The 6,979-nt window shown below is 39.8% G+C and overlaps 1 protein-coding gene across 1 annotated transcript in view; it reads right to left on the bottom strand.

Moving 5' to 3' along the window:
- SLC30A4 (solute carrier family 30 member 4) overlaps positions 1-6,979 on the bottom strand; it is a 63,048-nt gene that overhangs the window by 7,473 nt on the left and 48,596 nt on the right. The gene's annotated exons all lie outside the window — the stretch shown is intronic.

The following is a 6,979-nucleotide window of genomic DNA, read 5'->3' as shown; positions in this document are numbered from 1 at the left end:
TCAAAAAAAAAAAAAAAAAAAAAAATCAAGTTTGATAATAGCCAGAGTTAGCAAGGATCTACTGGTGGAAGTATCAAATAGTATTACCTTTTTGGAGAGCCAATTGGTAAAACTAATCAAAACTTGAAATGTATACATTCCTTGATCTCACAACTGTACTTTTAGGACTCTACCTGATAGAAACACCTCCATGTGTGCAAAGATACCTACAAGGCTTTCACTGTAGCATTGTCTGTAGTATCCAAAAAAAAAAAAAAAATCTGGAGACATCCTAAATGTCCACCAAAGAGGAACTTCATAAGTTATGATTTATATATACATATAGTGGGGATACCACACAACCATTTATTTTTCTAAAAAGGAAAAAAAGAAAAATATCGAACAAATTGATAATCAAAAGAAAGTATTACATTTGGGAAGTGGTACTAGAAGTTTAGGGGATTTATTTTTCACTGTATTATTTTTGGTAATATTTGAAGTGTTTTAAGTTTTTACCATAAATGCATATTACCTTTAAACTAAAAAAAATTTTTTAAGCCATGCATATATTCATACCTTCATGAAGGCTATTAATTAAACGCTGTATATAAAAGCAAATTATTGGAAACAACCACAAAAGTGATTAGTAGGGACCCTGTAACATGGAATACTATGCATGTATAAAGAAGAAAAAAGCTTATTCTGGTAAGGAATAATGCCCAAGACATAGTGTTATATGAAAAAAAAGTAAAGTACACAACTGTGTATAATACCATTTGTGTAAAAAAAAAAAAAAAAGAAAAAAGAGAATATATGAGTAATCACCTGTAAATGCAATCTCCAGAAGGATTATACAAAATACTCATAAAAAACTGGTTATCTTGGGTGAGGAGAACTGGTGCCTGGGAGACAGGGATGACCTTGCCCTATATATGCTTTTGTACCATTTGAATTTTCTACTATGTAAATATAAAGCAAAATAATTTTATATATTTTCAAAATAACAAAAAGAGCAACGTGAAGTACATTTAAAAACAATAAGGGCTGGGCGCGGTGGCTCAAGCCTGTGATCCCAGCACTTTGGGAGGCCGAGACGGGCAGATCACGAGGTCAGGAGATCGAGACCATCCTGGCTAACACGGTGAAACCCCCGTCTCTACTAAAAAATACAAAAAACTAGCAAGGCGAGGTGGTGGGCGCCGGCAGTCCCAGCTACTCCGGAGGCTGAGGCAGGAGAATGGCATAAACCCGGGAGGCGGAGCTTGCAGTGAGCTGAGATCTGGCCACTGCACTCCAGCCTGGGCGATAGAGCGAGACTCAGTCTCAAAAAAACACACAAACAACAACAACAACAACAAGGCCAGATGCGGTGGCTCATGCCTGTAATCCCAGCACTTTGGGAGGCCAAGGCGGGCGGATCACCTGAGGTCAGGATTTCAAGACCAGTCTGATCAACATGGCAAAAGCCTGTCTCTACTAAAAATACAAAAATCGGCTGGGCATGGTGGTGGGTGCCTGTAGTCCCAACTATTTGGGAGGCTGAGGCAGGAGAATCGCTTGAACTCAGGAGGCAGAGATTGCAGTGAGCCGAGATCACGCCATTGCACTCCAGCCTGGGTGAAAATTAACATTATTATGTGAAACAAGCATTAACCCTCAAACAAATATAAGCAAGAAAATAATTTAAGGAATATTTTTCCTTTAGAGAAACCTGACACTAATCCTGTAAGTGTTAATAGGTAAAATAATCTGGAAAACTGTTATGTAGGACAAATCATTGCTCAAAAGTTGTTTAAGTATATTGGACTTTGACACATTTTCATTCCAACTTATAAATCATAACATAAAAAAATTATCTAGCAATTATAGGCTATTTCCTGAAGATACCTAATGTAGCTAAAACTCCTATAAAAACCACCAGGCATGGTGGCTCACGCCTGCAATCCCAGCACTTTGGGAAGCCAAGGCGGGTGGATCACAAGGTCAGGAGTTCGAGACCAGCCTGGCCCATATGGTGAAACGCCATCTCTACTAAAAATACAAAAATTAGCCGGGCGTGGTGGCAGGCGCCTGTAGCCCCAGCTTTCGGGAGGCTGAGGCAGGAGAATCGCTTGAACCCGGGAGGGCAGAGACTGCAGCGAGCCGAGATCATGTCACTGCACCCCAGCTTCGCCAACAGAGCGAGATTCTGTCTCAAAAACAAAAACAAAAACAAACAAACACTCCTATAAAAACCTGTGCATCAACAGAACAGATATTAGAATAAAACAAAAACATACCATTTCTATTCAAAAACCATGGAACACCTACTACTAACATACAGATAATCATACTTTGAAAGAGATATATTAATATACTTTTAAAGGAGATATAAGCTGAAAGAGAAAAGACCAAATGAAATATACAAAGCTATGGAGAGACCTCTATATTAAGTACAGACTATACACTTTTTGAGGATACGGTCCAGGTCTTATTCCATGTCATATTTACTGTAGTACTTAGGAGAGTAGTTCACATATAGCAGGTATTCAAATATTTATGGATGATTTTGTAGAATGAAATTAGTCAAGGGTTAAGCAAGGGAAGATGATAAAAGGCTATACAATTAAGAAAATGAAGCTAAATATGAATAATAGGTTATTACTTAATCCCCCAAAAAACAAAAAGTAAATAAGTTGAAAGAGAAGGCGTAAGCCAAATAAAAAAAAGAAAATACATGGGATTTCTTGTCAAAGTTATAACTGCTGATGGTAAAGTACACATATAAAAATACTGTAAAGAGGTTGGTGGCAGTGGCTCATGCCTGTAATCCCAGCACTTTGGGAGGCCGAGGTGGGCGGATCAGCTGAGGTCAGGAGTTCAAGACCAGCCTAGCCAACATGGCAAAACCCTATCTCTACTAAAAGTACAAAAATTTGCTGGGTGAGGTGGCAGCTGCCTGTAATCCCAGCTACTCAGGAGGCTGAGGCACAAGAATTGCTTACACCTGGGAGGTGGAGGTTGCAGTGAGCTGAGATGGCACCACTGCACTCCAGCCTGGGTGACAGAGTGAGACTCTGTCTCAAAACAAAAAAAAAACAAAAAAAAAAACAAAAACAAAATAAAACTGTAAAGAAGAAATAATTTAAAAAATTCAAAACTGTAGAATGTCGTGTGCTTGTGGTAGCCTCCTATCACCAGGAGAACTTTAACCAAGTATCAAGGCTGACGCTAGCAGTTAGCTCACCATAGTTTTTAAGATGCCCTCATCAAAATTTTAACACAAAAATTATAAAGCATGTGGTGGCTCACACCTGTAATCCCTGCTACTTGGGAAGCTGAGGGGGCAGGATAACTTGAGGTCAGGAGTTCAAGACCAGCCTGAGCAACATAGTGAGACCCTGTCTCTCCACCCAAAATTGGCCAAGTGTAGTAGTGTATGCCTGTTGTCCCAGCTACTTGGGAGGTTGAGGCAGGAGGATCACTTGAGTTTGAGGCTGCAGTGAGCTATGATAGTGCCACTACACTCCAGCCAGGGTGAGAGTGAGAACCCTGTCTCTCAAAAAAAAAAAAATGCCAGGTGCAGTGGCTCAAGCCTGTAATCCCAGCACTTTGGGAGGCCGAGACGGGTGGACCACGAGGTCAGGAGATCGAGACCATCCTGGCTAATACTGTGAAACCCCGTCTCTACTAAAAAATACAAAAAACTAGCTGGGCGAGGTGGCGGGCGCCTGTAGTCCCAGCTACTCGGGAGGATGAGGCAGGAGAATGGCGTGAACCCGGGAGGCAGATCTTGCAGTGAGCTGAGATCCCGCCACTGCACTCCAGCCTGGGTGACAGAGCGAGACTCCGTCTCAAAAAAAAAAAAAAAAAAAGATAAAGTGAAATGAAAGTCAAACAAAAAGCATGAACAGAGCTCCCTGGCAGAAGGACTCCCACCCTTACAAGGCCCACTATATTCTGGCAGCCTGAGGCTGAAAAGTCAGTCCTCTATGCCACAGTTTTCACCCACATAAGCAGGATAAGAGATTCTAATACCTGCCTACAGTTAACAGTAAAGGAATTCAGCTGATTTCTGGAAACTCCCAAAATAGCATATTAAGATACTGCTATCAATGATATTCCTTTTCTAGTCATTAACAAAGAATATGCCTCATTAATAAGGAATATGGTTCCCTTGGTGAAAAGCAGACACTGGTCTGTTATCTTTTATTCTAATCACCTGCCAAAATGTCTTCTGGGATACAGTAGTAATAAATGCAAAAGGGAAAAAAAGAAAGTAAACTTTTAAGTAGGTTTTTAGGGTTGAGACTTATAATTGGAAGTATAAAGCACAGACAATACGATCTAAAAATTCTAAGAGCAGAAATATAATCATTTATTCTGATAAAACAAAAAACTCTTTCATTTGAATACATTAAGCTTTGGTGAAATACCATAAATAGGACTAACTTAGGGTTTAAAAATTTTTCCTTGGCTGGGCGTGGTGGCTCAAGCCTGTAATCCCAGCCCTTTGGGAGGCCGAGACGGGCGGATCACAAAGTCAGGAGATCAAGACCATCCTGGCTAACAAGGTGAAACCCCGTCTCTACTACAGAATATAAAAAAACTAGCCGGGCGAGGTGGCGGGCGCCTGTAGTCCCAGCTACTCAGGAGGCTGAGGCAGGAGAATGGTGTAAACCTGGGAGGCGGAGCTTGCAGTGAGCTGAGATCCGACCACTGCACTCCAGCCTGGGTGACAGAGCGAGACTCCGTCTCAAAAAAAAAAAAAAATTTCCTTCATAATATTCTTAACATGATGGAATCCAGATAAAAATAGGCAAGATTCTGCTCCCTCCCACTCCCCCATTTAAGAGAGAGGGAAGCTTTCAATCAACAACCAAATTATGACCTGTTCCAATTTTCTCCTTCTTGCTCTGGGTTGGTCTTCGGTCACATAACTTACAATAAAGTTTTCCAAGACAAAAGGGATACATATCAGATGACTATTTCATTTTCTTAAAAGAGACTCAGGAACTTTCACAATTAAAATTCTGGATTTCTGTGAAAGCTACCACCCCATTAACTTTAGGTAAATTCATTTTTTTAAATAGAGGCGGGGTATCACTATGTTGGCCAGGTTGGTCTTAAATTCCTTGCCTCAAGCAATCCTCTCACCTCAGCCACTTTAGGTGAATTTGAATGGTCATATTTCAATCAAAATAGAAATTTAGCATTTAAAAGTCTTGAAGAATGGCTGGGTGTGGTAGCTCATGCCTATAATCCCTGCACTTTGGGAGGCTGAGGGCAGATTGCTTGAGCTCAGGAGTTTGAGACCAGCCTGGGAAACATGGTGAAATCCTGTCTCTGAAAAAATAAAAATAAAAATAAATAAATAAATAGGTGTGGTAGCACATGCCTATATTCTAACTACTCGGGAGGCTGAGGTGGAAGGATAGCTTGAGCACAGGAGGTCAAGGCTGTAGTGAGCCTTGACCATGCCACTGCACTTCAGCCTGGGCAACAGAGAAAGACCCTGTCTCAGAAAAAAAAAGATTCTTATGAAAATACTACAAAACCCATTAATATAGTTTTGTTTTGTTTTGTTTTGCTTTGCTGCTCTCTGTCACCCAGGCTGAAGTGCAGTGGTGCAATCTTGGTTCACTGCAACCTCTGCCTCCCAGGTTCAAGCAATTCTCCTGCCTCAGCATCCCGAGTAGCTGGAATTACAGGCACATGTCACCACGCTCGGCTAATTTTTTTTGGTATTTTTAGTAGAGACGGGGTTTCACCATGTTGGCCAGGGTAGTTTCGAATTCCTGACCTCAGGTGACCCACCCATATCGGCCTCCCAAAGTGCTGGGATTACAGGCGTGAGCCACCACACCCAGCCTAATACAGTTTTTAAAATATATTTTGCCAGCTAAGTCTACACATACATAATTAAATCACTCTACTTGGCTGAACTGGAGCATGAAAGGAGGGAGTAAGATGAGTGAATATGTGTATTTGCTACAAGATCACGGGTCTTTTCATTCAGCTGAAATACAAACAAATGTTTATAGTCAATGATCTAATAAAAACTAAAATACACCCTGAATTTCATATATAGAGAATAAACAGTTTGAATGGCTAACAAATGCTAAAAGAAAAAGTTAAATAGGAGAAAACATAGATGATTATCAAGTTTTAATACTACTATAAAATATGAAAATTGTTTACTGTATATTTTAAAACATCAATACACTGCCAAAACTAGGAGTTTGCAAGGTTCACATGAAAAACATTGGAGTCCTTCTCTGTCATCCTCTGTTGTTTTCCATCAAGTACCTTATTCTTTCTCTTCCTAGCATTTATTACAATTTGTTATTATTTTTATGTTTGTATACATACGTACTACCTATTTCCCCACCTATACTATTATTCATTCATTCAACAAGTAACTATGAGGCACCATAACAATTTCCTTCAACTAGGTAAACCACACACAACCCAAGTATATTTATTTTCAGGGGTATTGTATAAATGTACTGACCTACCATAACTGTTAACTTTGCTAATGCTATGATGCCAGTAAGGAGTACCATTCACTTAACAAAACTCAGTCAGTTTCACTTAAACTATGTAACACTTGTCTTTCCATTGCTTAAAAAAACTATATATAGCAAACATTCAGAGGTCTATAAAAATGAATAGGGAAGGAGAGTGGAGCTATATTCTCTCTTCTACTTCCTTTTGTGCTATTTTTCTTTTCTACCTTCTTCCAATAGAGGATAGGAAGGAAACAGAAGGAAAATATTGGATTTGCCTAGGACTTCTAAACTAGTACACGTTGCGCACCCCAATGAGAAAATTCAAAATTCGAAATGCTCCAAAATTTGAAACTTTTTGAGCACCAATATGATGCTCAAAGGGGCATTTTAGATTTTGAATTAAGGATGCTCAACCTGCATTTGTATTTCAACTCAGGCTAAAGACATCATATAGGATTTCCAGTGGCCCACTGTCACCACCAGAATGGCAAGCTAAACTCCAAAGTTTG

This window comes from Piliocolobus tephrosceles, chromosome 6 (genome assembly GCF_002776525.5).
Source record: "Piliocolobus tephrosceles isolate RC106 chromosome 6, ASM277652v3, whole genome shotgun sequence".
Taxonomy (NCBI): domain Eukaryota; kingdom Metazoa; phylum Chordata; class Mammalia; order Primates; family Cercopithecidae; genus Piliocolobus; species Piliocolobus tephrosceles.
Note: the sequence above shows the minus strand (reverse complement) of the source record. Positions and strands in the feature narration are given on the sequence as shown.